This window comes from Protopterus annectens, chromosome 9.part0 (assembly GCF_019279795.1).
Source record: "Protopterus annectens isolate FY-2018-M chromosome 9.part0, PAN1.0, whole genome shotgun sequence".
Lineage (NCBI taxonomy): Eukaryota > Metazoa > Chordata > Ceratodontiformes > Protopteridae > Protopterus > Protopterus annectens.
In genome coordinates, this window is record NC_056743.1 from 1,356,885,985 (window position 1) to 1,356,899,187 (window position 13,203).

Consider the following 13,203-nt stretch of genomic DNA (forward strand, 5'->3'; position numbering starts at 1 on the left):
ATATAGATTCAATGGTGGCCAGCTGAGAGGCCACTTTGTCACGGACCTCATCAGACACGGCACCAGCCAAGGTTTCAGATTGCTCAGAAACCAGATCCCTTTGAAGCCTGGTAAAATGTGCCATATAATTCAGGGACCTGATAGCAAAGGTCACTGAAGCAGAGGTGTGCTTCCCTGTCCTGTCCAAGGCTCGGGACTCTTTGTTAGGTGGATGGACAGTCTGGCTTTCTTCTTCTGCCAGATCCTTTTTTGTTGCGGCCGCCACCACCAAAGCATCCGCAGAAGACCCTTGGACCAATGGGGATCCGAAGCAGGAGGGGACAAGATCTTATCTGGCCTCCGAGGGATAGCTTCAACAGTATTAGGAGCCTTCCAAGCATGCTGCACAATGAGCCGGACAAGTTCATCAGCAGGTGGAGTAACCCAGGAGGTAGGGGGGCAGACGCGAAAGGCCTGCAGGAACACAGATTTCTCAGAGGTCAGATTAGAGAACTGCCAGTCATCTCTCTGTTTCAGGATTTCGAGGATATCACCAAAGGATACCTCAGAGGGTGACCGAGGGGATTCTTCCCCCTCATCAAAATCTGTGTCTTCGGTGAGGGACTCCTCTGTGGAGTCCATGTATTTCCTCTTACACAAACTTTTCCGGTGGACCTCCTCAGTGGGAGAAGCTGGAGAAGACAGTGGAAAAGGGGATTCCTGAGGGAATATGTCCTGCGGCCCTTGCACCCAGTGTCCGCTAGGTGCGACTTGTGAAACCAGTGTACCAGAGGAGGGCAGAGGTATAGACAGTCCAGTATAGTCAGCAGCAGCGAAAGCCTTCTCCATCAATTGGAAGGCTGGTCCACCTGAAGAGGAGTGTATGTCTAGGACAGGGGTCACCCCTCCCCTAAGTGACTCAGCCTGCCGACCCAGAGTCCCTGGATGGCTGTGTCACAACTGACATCCTGGGTCGTAGCAAAACTTGCCTGCCACGAAGGCAACTGCGGTTCCTTAGTGAGATCCATAAATGGAAATGCAGAAGGGGAAGACTGTGCTATATCCATTAACTTCAAAGGCAATGAAGGAGGAGAATAAGAAGTGGTCTTTGGAGATGGGTGATCACCTCCCAAGGAAGGATAGTTCCTGAGGGGTGGGATACTTCTGGCCAAGAGTACCTGGTTCACAAGACACAACACATCATGCTCGGAAAGGCTTCTAGTGGACCTCACAGAGACTGAGGGAGAAACAGGCCTGTCCACAGAAGAGACTGACTTGGTGCCCATCTCATCTGACTGCACCGAGGACAACGGTGCTGATATAGACTGGACTACTGTTGTCTGCACCAAATAAGTCATCAGTGCCAAGGTCATGGTCTGTACTGACACAGGGATTGGTGCCGAAGTGGTTGCCGGTGCCGAAGCTGGAACTGACAAAACTGGAGTCAACAATAAAGGCGTCGGTTCCGAGGAAGATCTTGGAGCCGATGAGGTCAAGGTCTGCGTCAACTGAATGGTCGGTGCCGATACAGTGGTAATGGTCTGAACCGAGGAGCCCCTCGGTGCCGATATATAGAAGGCTGCAGGAGAAGATGGAGCCGAAAACACTAATGGAGCCGAAGGCCTCAGTGCTGAAGGTCTAGGCACCAAAAGCACTGGGGCTGACTGAGTGAGCTCCGGAGCTGAAACTTTAGCTTTTTTAGTTTTTGGTTGGTGGGAGTCCCCAGCCGGGGAGGAAGGCAAAGATTTAGCCTTAGTAGGAACATCCAAGGTTTTCTTATGGGCTCTAGGAGGGGTTGAGGACTCTGACCCAGAAATAGCCTCTGAAAAGGGAGATTTTAGAAGTCCCTTCAGTAACAGTTTTTCTTTTCCAACAAGGTTTTATTAGAAAAGTTCTCACAAATAGTACAGGGTGGGTTAACAGACAAATGGGAAGCTCCCAAACGATAAACACACAGAGTGTGCATCAGAAGTAGGCAGTTTGTGTCCACAATCAGAACACCGCTTAAACCCCAGACTACCGTTATCTGCCATGACAGTAAATTAATTAAAAGAAAAGGTACTAGCAATGGTACAAGAGAGTACCCGAAGGTATGAGAAAAAAAGGGAAAGAATTACCAACGATGGTAAAGAGAGAATACCTCGCGGTAAAAGTGGTAAAGAAAGAAGCAGGAAAACCTGAAGAAATTATGTACGCTAGATGCGATAGGGTAAGAGACAATAAAATATGAACTTTTCTGACAGAAAAGTAATCTGTAAAACTATTAAACAACAATTGACTGTACTTAGCTTAAGAGAAGTAGCTTGACACGACCAAATGGCAATGCGGCAAATGAAATCTGAGGTAACAGGGAGAGGGGGATTGTGGGTAAAAGTTTAGCTCGAGAGTTTGAAGCTGACGCGAGCTTGGAAAATGGCCGGCTCGGTTCCGAGGTCGGAACTGATACCCATGCGTAAGGAATGAACGAGGATTAACAATATCAGATGATATATTCTCCTTTGTTGGCAAATTTAGGAAAAAACACTGGCAAATTGATAGTACTATTTATGTCGGATTCTGACACCTCCTTTGAAACAAAGGACAGGTTTGTACGTAAGTTCACTCTATCTGTGTGAAAAACCAAGTAAGGAGGTTTAGAAGACAGTGCTTGGATCTCAGAAATTCTTCTTGTGGAAGTGATGGCAACCAAGAAAATGGTCTTCCATGAGAGAAATTTAAGGTCACATGTAGTTGCTGGTTCAAAGGGAGGTTGTGTGAGAGACTGCAGCATTAAATTTAAGTCCATGGAGGTGTAGGGTCTTTAAAAGAAGTCTTTAGAAGGAGTGTCCCTTTTAAGAAGGCCTTGCTCAATTTGTGAGAAGTGATGGGTGCGCCAATCAATGCTGTATGGTAATTTGAAATTGCTACTAACTGTATCCTAATGGTTGAGGTATTAGCACTGTTTTGAAAAAGGTGAACAAGGAAATCTATGATGTGATAAAGAGGATGAAAAGGGGTCAAGTTTATGCTACTGAGCCCAAATGGCAAACCTGTTTCATTTACTTAAATATGCTTTCTTTGTTGAGGGTTTATGGGAAGACAGAATTATAGGTCAGACAGGCAATGATAGCATAGACTGTCTGGCTACTAAAGGAACTGGAGAAACCAAGCAGTCAGCTTGAGGTCTGGTATATCCAGGTGAGACAGGAGGTCTGGCGTCTGTGGTTGAACCAGGTAAGGCCATAGGAAGGGAAACCAAATTTGTCGAGGTCAACAGAAGGCAAGGAGAATCACTGTGATTTTCAACCTGGCAGCTTTCTGCAGATATTTTTGAATCAATGCAGTTGGTGGGATTGCATAAAGGGGATTGAGAGGCCAATCATGAAGTAGAGCATCCCTCAGTGAATGTCCCCATGGGGGAATTAGGGCAAAGTAGTTGTGGCACTTGTTTAGGGGAGAGGTAAAAATATTGCAGAATTGCTGGCCCCACTGATGGAAATTCTTGTCCACCACCTTCTCATTGAAGGACCACTTGTGTGGAAGTAGTATGTATGTGCTTAGTTTGTCTGCAATCACACTGGATCTCTGCGGAATGTGCACAGCTCAAAAAAAGCTGTCTGACGAGATAGTCTATTGCCAGACCCTAAATGCTTCTCGACACAGTGGGTAAGATCTGGTTCCCCCATTTGTTAATATGCCAGCTGACTGACCTTGTCCCATTCCAGATGCAAGAACATCTTTAAATGCTCACAATGCCAAGAGCATTGGTCTCATCTCTAGAATATTTATATGCAAATTGGCGTCTTCAGGGGACCAAGTACCCTGAACTGTCTTCCTCAGATAATGCCCCCCTACCCTATCTGGGAAGCATCTGTGGTCACTATGGTCTTGGGCTGTTTGTGGAATGAATGGATGGCCATGGAGCGGTTGATCCGACTGGATCCACCAATAGAGATCTCTTCTGCAAGTGTTGGTAATTTTTATCTGATATGATATTCACTGATGGAAGATTGACCACTGGGTAGCCATCATCCACTGTAGGATCTGCATGTAAAATCTGGCCAACAGAACTAAGGTTATCGCTGCAGCCATGAGGCCCAAGAGTTCAGAGGGCTGTGAGGGCTGAAACTGATGTATTCTCTACAACTTTCTTGACCTGTGACCTTATGGTTAGAACTCGGCGAGGTGGAAGGGAAGCAATAGCAGTTTTTGTGTTGAGTAGTGCTCCAATAAATTTCAATGTCTGAGTTGACTGAAGTTGTGATTTGTTGTAGGTTATGGAAGTTCCAAGGACAACACAGGTGTGGAAAATTTGATCTCTTGCCTGTATGAGTTGATGCCTGGTTGGAGAGGCAATGAGCCAGCCATCCAGGTAGAGAAACACTTAGAATCCCTGCAACCTAAGGTATGCTGCTACTACTGCCATGCATTTGGTAAACACCATGGGGGCTGTGGTAAGTCCAAGGGGCAGTACTCTGAATTGGTAATGACCGTCTCCCATCCGGAAGCATAATTCCTGGACGGCCTGTTCATCTTTATGTGAAAATAGGTGTCCTGGAGATCTATCGAGCACATCCAGTCATCCTAGCCCAGAAAGAGGAGAATGGACTGAACCGTGACCATCCAGAACTTTAGATTTGTGGGGTCCAAAATTGGTCTCAAGTTCCTTGAATTTTTTGGCACTAAAAAGAACCTTGAGTAAATTATGGATCTTATCTGGTCTGGTGGGACATCTTGGATGACTTTCTTCTAGCAGCTTTTGAATCTGAATTGCTGCTTGATGCCTCTGACTGGGTGGAGCATCAAGGATTTTCCTGGGAACTGAGGATAGAAATAAAAATGGTATTATATAACCTCTGGATATAATTCTCTGCACCCAAGTATGTTGTTAATTGTACCCAGGCTCTCTGGTGCAGGGACAAACTTCCCCCAGATGTCTCCAGAGGTGGACAGCCAGACCTCCATTCAGGAGCACTGATAGGTTTTATCAAAGAAAGATTCATGTGAACCCTGTTTTTGTGGGCCACCACTGCCACAAAGGTGACAATGTTCATTAGAGTTCTCCCTCTACTTCTGGGGGCACTTCCTCCACGTGAGTCATGGAAATGGACCTTGGGATTTTTTGAACCACATTTTCAAGCCACTCTTAATACATGGAGAAGAATTTCTGGGGGGGGGGCGAAAAATGAATGCTCACATCAGACAAGGTCTTACCACCTTTCTCAAATCTGGACAGCATTTCTCTCACTTTAGGGCCAAAAAGAGTTGTTCTGTCAAAAGCAGCATTGACAAAATTGGACTTGAATGGCTCTACAAAGTTGAACAAGCACATCCAGGCATGCCTCCTCATGGAAATGCCTGAACCCGCAGCTCTTGAGCTTCTTCCGCTATGTTGGAAATTAACCTCATGGAACTATTGGATATAGCCTGTAGGGTTGCCAACTGAGAAGTTACTGAATCGTTAACCTCTGCAGATACACTTCCTGAGACAGTATTTGATAACACTTTGTTCAAATCTCTCTGAAGTCTAACAAAATGTACCAGGTAGTTCAGCGATCATAATGCGAACGTTGCTGAAGCAAAGACATGCTTCCCCAGTCGGTCCATCACCCGCGACTCCCTGTTGGGGGGATGGACAGTGGAAATTTCATTAGCTAGTTCCTTCCTTGTGGCCACAACAATGACCATGCCATCAACTGAAACCCCCTTCCCCTGAAACTGTCTGCAGATGGTGCCATTATCCTGTCCAGTCTCTGAGGTATTGGTTCAATGGAGTCAGGGTCCTTCCATGCCTGCCTAGAGATCAATCATGTCCACAAGCTCAGTGGGTAGAAGGTCCTGTACTGAAAGCATCTAGGAGAATGGATTCCTCCAGCATAGAGTTGGAAGATGTCCAGCCACCTCTCTGCTTTAGGATTTCCAGTATGTCTCCAATGGGAAGATCTTCAGGAGGTGACCGTGAGGACCCTTCCCCTAAGTGATGTCTCTGGTACGGACTCCTGTGGGGACTCCAGGTGATTCCTCTTGCATGTCCTTTTCCTGGGTACTTCCTTAGTGGGATGTTCTGGTGAAGTCCTGGAAGAAGAAATCAAAATTCCTTGAGCGGAAACCTGAGGTTTCAGTACAGAATCTCCCCGTAGAGAAAGTAGCTGAGCCTCCAGGTTCTGGGGCATCATAGTGGAATAGGTCAGATCCAAGGAGGAAAGATCGATCAGGGCTGCTGAGGCAGTGAACAGCCTTGAAGGCACAGCCTACCCCTCCGGGTCAGCAGCCAGAGAGAGGCTCTGATCCAAGAAACTGGGTTTCTGAATCATCTCCTCTTTCTGATCCATTAGCATTGCTACAGAGAAGGAAGCTGGAGGTGAACATTCCAGTGCCTAGGCACCGAGGAACAGAGACAGCTCCAAACACTTCAGAGTTGAATCCTGCACTCTGGACCCGGCAGGCAGGCTTTGGCTCTGAGAGCTCTCCTGATCCAGAAAGATCAGAGGTCTCAGAGAAGATGTCAGATCTGAGGATATGGAGATCCTCAGAACCAAGACTGACATATCTGGATGACTGGGATCTTAAAGCTAAGCAGCAGACAGTGTCAGAGGAGGAACTTTCAGGGATTGTGTGGTGGAAGGTTGGATCACCTGACCCAGAGGGTAGGCCCTGAGGAAAGACCAGTGTGCCCCGAGCTTAGATGATCTTCCACATCACTCTATCCACATCTTCTTCTGTGAGACTTCTGGAAGAACAAGCACAGTAGATGGAAGGGAAGGGAATGCTGGTCTCTGCAAAAAAGATGATGGAAGCTTGACTAGTACTGGGTCAACCAATGTAGAATATCTAGAACTGTGAAGGCTGCCAGCCTAGCTAGATGGAATTTTGTAGATAATTCTATGTCATTTGTAAATATTAATGTAATCCACAGGCTTTTTCTACAAATGTAAGAGAATTATATGTTAGGATTAAACTATATATTGTGCTGAGCTTCAAAAATGTAACCACAGTGCATCCTGCTGGAAGAAAGCTGATAAGTGAAACATTTTGACTGTTTGATCTCAAGTTCGGAGACAGGATGCCTGGATGAAGAAATTCTTTCTATTGTCTTAGGACAAGAGTTAATTACTAGATTTTACATGTAAAATGTCTTTTATTGCTGTGGCTTCCTGCATGTGCAGATTACAAAAGAAATGTAAATCTTGAGTTTCTATTAGCCTGGGAAACTAAATCAGAACTGTTAAGAATGGTGTAATCTGAAATAACTCAGCAGTACTGTGTTATCAAATTAAGGACAGAAAGAAGGAAAAGATTTTGGATTTTCTCTGAAGAAGATCCACTCATCAGGGCATGCTTGCTCTGTATGGAAGTAGGATTTTAGACTTTAGTATTTCTCTTAGGGATAGATAGAGTAAGATTAGTCTAGCTGTTTTCTATATTTATGTCAGACTATCCTACAATATTATTTTAAAAGTTTCCTGTGATCTCTGACCTCTGTAATGTCATTGTGTTGAAGTAATAAGATTTATCTTAATGTTTTTATTATTAAATATTTTTAAACCTTTCAACTGTGGCTGTTTTGTGTAAAGGTAATTTAAGCACTTAGAGTACATTGCATGTATTTTGTGATACTGTCCAAGTCACTCCAATAGCTTTAGCCCTGGGTCACACTTACTATTTGGATAACAGTAATATTACACAGTAAAATTGGTCACCCTTTGGGAAGGGCCTTATTAGTAGCTGATACAAGTAGTTGGTGGCAGTGATTACTATCTTATAGCCTGGCAGGAGGGGCATAGCTGGAAAACCTGTGCCTGCCTTCCCCAGGACTGTCTGTGTGTTTGTATATAAACCAAATCTCAAAGTGTGTGAGTGTGAGTGTGTGTGTGTGTGTGTGTGTGTCAGCTACTTTGGCAGGGACATGAAGCACTGGTTGGACAGAGAGGGTACTGGAGGTTTTGGCTTGACTACTTACCTGAGATCTGTACTCTATAGCTCTGCCAGTGGGGAGTCTTATTGGGGATCTGGAGAAAAAGGGAGAAACCAGTCCCAGTCTGACTGTAATCTCTGTGTGCTCTTAATGGAAATTGTACTTTACTGTTTGTGTACTTGTTATCCTTCCCAATGTGCACACCCCTCACTGGTGAGGATTGAGGCTCCTTGATTACTGGGTCAGTATATAGGGGTCACAAGTACAAGGACATTACAGAGTCTCCAAAGGCTGTGTCTGATCTGAAGATTCTGTCTGATCTCACTTGGATTGTGCCAGAACTGTAATATTCAATTTCAGAAGTCATGGGATCCGAAGGAGCAGTCAGAGCCAAAAGTTTCACCTTTTTCTGATCCAGGGTTGAGACCAGAGGTTTAGCACTTCGTTTCCATGAAGAATCTGAGAAAAGTTTGATGAGGTGGAAATCTTCGACTTTGGAGACTGGGATATATATATGGCTTCTCCAAAACAGGAAGGAGGCCTTTTAATCTAAATTTATTTTTACATTCAGTTAAGGTTCACAGAATAAATCTGTGATGAAGTAATCAATCTTCCTGCAAGTGTAATGGACCCAGGCAGTACACACAAAGAGTGTGCATCTGAGATAGGCAACTTAAGTCCACATTTGGAACATTTCTTAAAAGCTGCAGGTTTGTCACTCATCTTGTAAACTATATTTCTAGAATAACAATATGTCAAAACTTCAATAGATAAGAAAGTGAAAATAGTAAATATCTTTTGTTTTTAAAACAACAAAACAAAAAAAAAAAAACTACAGAACTGAGGGAGGCCCTAACCACTAATGTAAATATAAAATGTGCAACAAATACAAAAGGTGCACATTCAAAAGTTTAACACCAAAAAATAAAAATGTGAGAAGCACTTTTGTCCAACTTATTGAACTTCATCAGAAAAATAAATACAAAAGGGGTATTATCTTAAATTATTTTCTAGAGCTTTAAAAAAATGATGATTTGGATGACATAAATGGAAAGTGATGTTTATGTATGTACATTGAAGAATAGTGTGTTTAGCAGAGTTTAATGAGGAAGTGGGTGTTGTATCATTGAACCAATCATGTCAAATCTTACAGTTTTTAAAATTCATTATTTTTTGGATTTATTTGTGTTTGCTTGGATGGTTAGACTATTCAAGCAAGGAGTGTTAGACTCCATGGGGGGTAAGAGAGGTTTTAAAAGCATATGTTTAATGATAAATATATTTTTAGCTTTTTTTCAAGTGTCCACAATAGTAACTATTTTATGTCCAATCAAACCTTCAAATGTTAATGTTCACATGATGATTACTAAGCAGTTCTTTACTAACAAGTTTGCCATTATCTTTGAGAAGTACATGTATACTTTTGATCTGTAGGACAAATGGCATTTATTAACCATATTTCATAAATGTCAGTGGATTAAGTAATGGATGCAAGGGGGTAGCTTAAACAGATAGTTATCTGAAGTTGTTTAATTCTCAAGGTATTTATTTATTTTACAGGAAACACACTAACAGAAGACATAGGATAAATACTAAAAACTACACTATATTATCAGGTTCACAATATAATAAAAGGGGGGATTGCTATATTATGCAAAAATTCACTGCTTTTGCCTATGGTTACAGAAACATGGACCGAACCACAAAAGGAGGGGGAGTATCAATATTCGTCAAAGATACCCACACCTCCAGGTAGGTGGTACAGCACGAAGCATCAGAGAATATCCATGTGCAACTAACAGTGGGTAAAACTGCCTTCCAGTTTATAGCCTGCTACAGACCACCCTCCCAAACCCAGGAACCCCACTCGGCCTTCCTGAGAACACTGAAAAATATGAAGGTCTCTCCAAACACCATTATATTGGGTGACTTCAACTGCCCAAACATAGACTGGGAGCATTACTCTAGCTCCAACACCCTAGCCCAAAGGTTCCTAGAATTTATAAACTCAAATGCTATGGAACAACTTGTTACCACTCCCACAAGAGGGGAAAACATACTGGACCTGATCATCACCAACATGGGGACTCTATGCTCCAGACCAGAAGTGTATCCCTCACTGGTAGGATCAGACCATAAACTAATCTCACTGGATATTCACATCCCGACCCCACCCCCTGCCCAGAAAACCACAGTGAAAAACTTCTCTAAAGCAAATTTCACACTCCTCAAAACCGAGGTGGAATCCTTCAAAGCCCCCAAGCCTGTGGAAAATACTGCCCAGACCGCAGAATCCTTTATAAACGCATTCTATGAACACCTTCAGGAATGCATGGATCATGCAATCCCAAATAAAACCAAGACCCAATCCTCCAAAGGCAGATGTCCTGTCGCGTGGACCCCAGCCATAAACAAACTATACAATAGAAGGAGGAAGCTACTACATGATAGAGCAAAATCCCAAAAAGGGAAGGCATCTCTGATCAGTATTAGCAAAGAACTACGGTCACTCATAAAATCGCCTAAGGCCAGCTTCAAGAGAAAAATTGCACAGGACACTAAGGATAATCACAAGGCTTTCTTTAGTTATGTTAGGAACCTGGGTGGGAATTCCCAGATATGCTCAGAATTAGTCCAAAATGACAAAAAATACATCGAACCCACAGACATTGCCAACATCCTAGCTGACAGGTTCAGCGCAAACCCCCCCCACCACCACCACCAAAAGGGCAAATATCTATCCCAGCAGAGTGCTGCCCCCCTGACATCTCAGATGCTCAGGTAAGAGCTGCCCTCTCCAAAGCAAAAAACACAGCATCAATGGGACCAGACGGTGTCCCGGGCTGCGTCCTACATGAACTCCAAGAAGAGCTAAACCCAAACATAAAACTACTGTTCAATCTCAGCCTTACTACAGGATATATACTCAAAGAGTGGCGTACAGCAACAGTGGTCCCTCTCCACAAAGGTGGTGCCTCAACGGATCCCAGAAACTATCGCCCCATAAGCCTGACTAGCTTGGTCTGCAAAGCTATGGAAAGGAACATCATGGACCTCATAAATAAAGATATTGGGGACCTACAGACACTGGATCCTACCCAGTTCAGCTTTGTTAAGGGCAGATCCTGCCTCTTAAACCTGGTCGATTTCTTTGAAACAGTCACCAAGGCCATTGATGAGTTGAAGGTGGTCCACACAGCCTACCTGGACCTCGCAAAAGCCTTCGATACAATACCCCACTTGGGCATTATAGATAAGCTCACCAGCTTAAATATAAATCCCTGTGTCACTAGATGGGTTGCAAACTGGCTCAAGGACAGAACCCACATGGTTAGAATTGCTGGAGCCAAGTCAGACTCCAAACCAGTTACAAGTGGCATCCCACAAGGCTCAGTCCTGAGACCTCTCTTGTTCAGTATATATTTCTCAGAGGTACAGGCCAACATGGAAGGACTGTGGCTGACCAAGTTCGCAGATGACTGCAAACTGGGCGCCATAATCGACTCTCCAGCCGACACAAGCATCCTCCAAAAGGGCCTCATAGAAACAGACAACTGGTGCCAGAGCCATGGCCTCAAGCTAAACGCCAAAAAGTGTATAGTCATCCCCTTTGGCAAAAACAAAGTGCCCACAAATTACCACATAGGTGGTAATCCATTAAGTACAGAAGAAGTAATTAGGGACCTGGGGACCCAAGTTGATAGCAATCTCTGATTTGACAACCACATGGCCAAAGTGGTTAGAAAAACATTTTATATAGCCCACCTAATCATGAAGGGATTCACATCTAGATCAGGGGAGGTCATCGTGCCTCTTTACTCATCCCTCATCAGGCCCATAATTGAGTACAATGCCCCTTTTGGGATGTACCTTACCAGACACCTGCAGCAACTGGAAAGACCCCAAAAGTACCTCACCAAGAGGATCAAAGGGCTCAAACAGATGCCATATGCTGCCCGGTTAAAGAAACTCCAGCTCAACTCAGTGGTATACCGCCTGCTCAGAGGTGATCTGTGCCTGACGTATAAAGCCATGTCCAACCCGGAATTAATGGACATGCTGCACCTCAGAAAATCCAAATCCCATCGAGCTACGTGCTCGAAAGACTTGAACCTCAGCACTGAAATAAATAGGACATGCTGAAGGGACAGATTCAAAACCGAGAGGCTCCCTTCACTCTGGAATAAAATCCCAGTCCAGGTTAGGCAGAGTCCCTCATTGACTCTCTTCAAGAGGAATCTTGATGAGTGGATGGGAGATCATAGGTTTACCCCGGGTATCACTTCTGTGTCACTGTTAGACAGAGGCACAGTATACTAACCTCGAAAAAGGGCATAGCAAAATTAATTTAAAATGGGTGGCGAAAGCCAAACACACTCTGGCTAGGCTTATAAATGCCCTAGGGCAGATAGCCTAGTATGAACCTATGATAAAGGCATGCTTTGTACTGTAACTATAAAGTGTGATAAGAGGATATTAACTCTTATTAACCTGTATTGTATTCCAGGAAAAGGAATTAAAACAGCTGACCAACTAGAATAAGTAATTCAAAACTCAAAAGGCAGTATCATTCTAGCAGGAGACTTTAATTGTATATTTTTATCAAGTGATACTAACACAATAGGTAAAAGAAGAATACAGGCATCTGCAAAGGGAGTGTTAAAATTTACTGAATTGTTTCATCTTAGGGACATAAATGAATTTTCAGAACTAAATTATTTTTATTCCCATAGACATGGAACGCAATCCTGAATTGACTGAGTTTATGCTTCTAATGACCTAACTGATATACTAGGCAAAGTCAAAACAGTAACTTGTCCACTTTCAGATCACAATGCAATTATCTTTGAGCTGTTTTTGAAATCTAATAATAAAGTTAAAATCAGAAGATTACCAGCACATATAACTTATTTAAAAGAATTTAAGGACTTTTTTATTAAAGAAATATTTTCTTTTATAGAAATTAATACACAAGATACTTCAGAAATTTATTTATGAGATGGACTAAAAGCATATATTTTTGGTAGAGTCACTAATTGGTTGTCAAATAAAAAATAATAATGGGACAAAGAATTACATGAAATACAAGAACAACTTGATAAGTTAGAAGTAGAAAATCAGACAAATAAAAATAATAATACAGAAGAGATTAATAAGCTAAACAACAAATACTTGAAGATCTTAACCCATAAAACTAAACAGAAAAAAACATAATAAAAATGAAATAAAACACCAAACAAAGAGCCTTCTTAGGTGATAAAATCCTTTGCTGGTGTCTCCTGGTACCTCGGCTAATGCCTTCAAGGGATGATTAACACACCAGAAACACA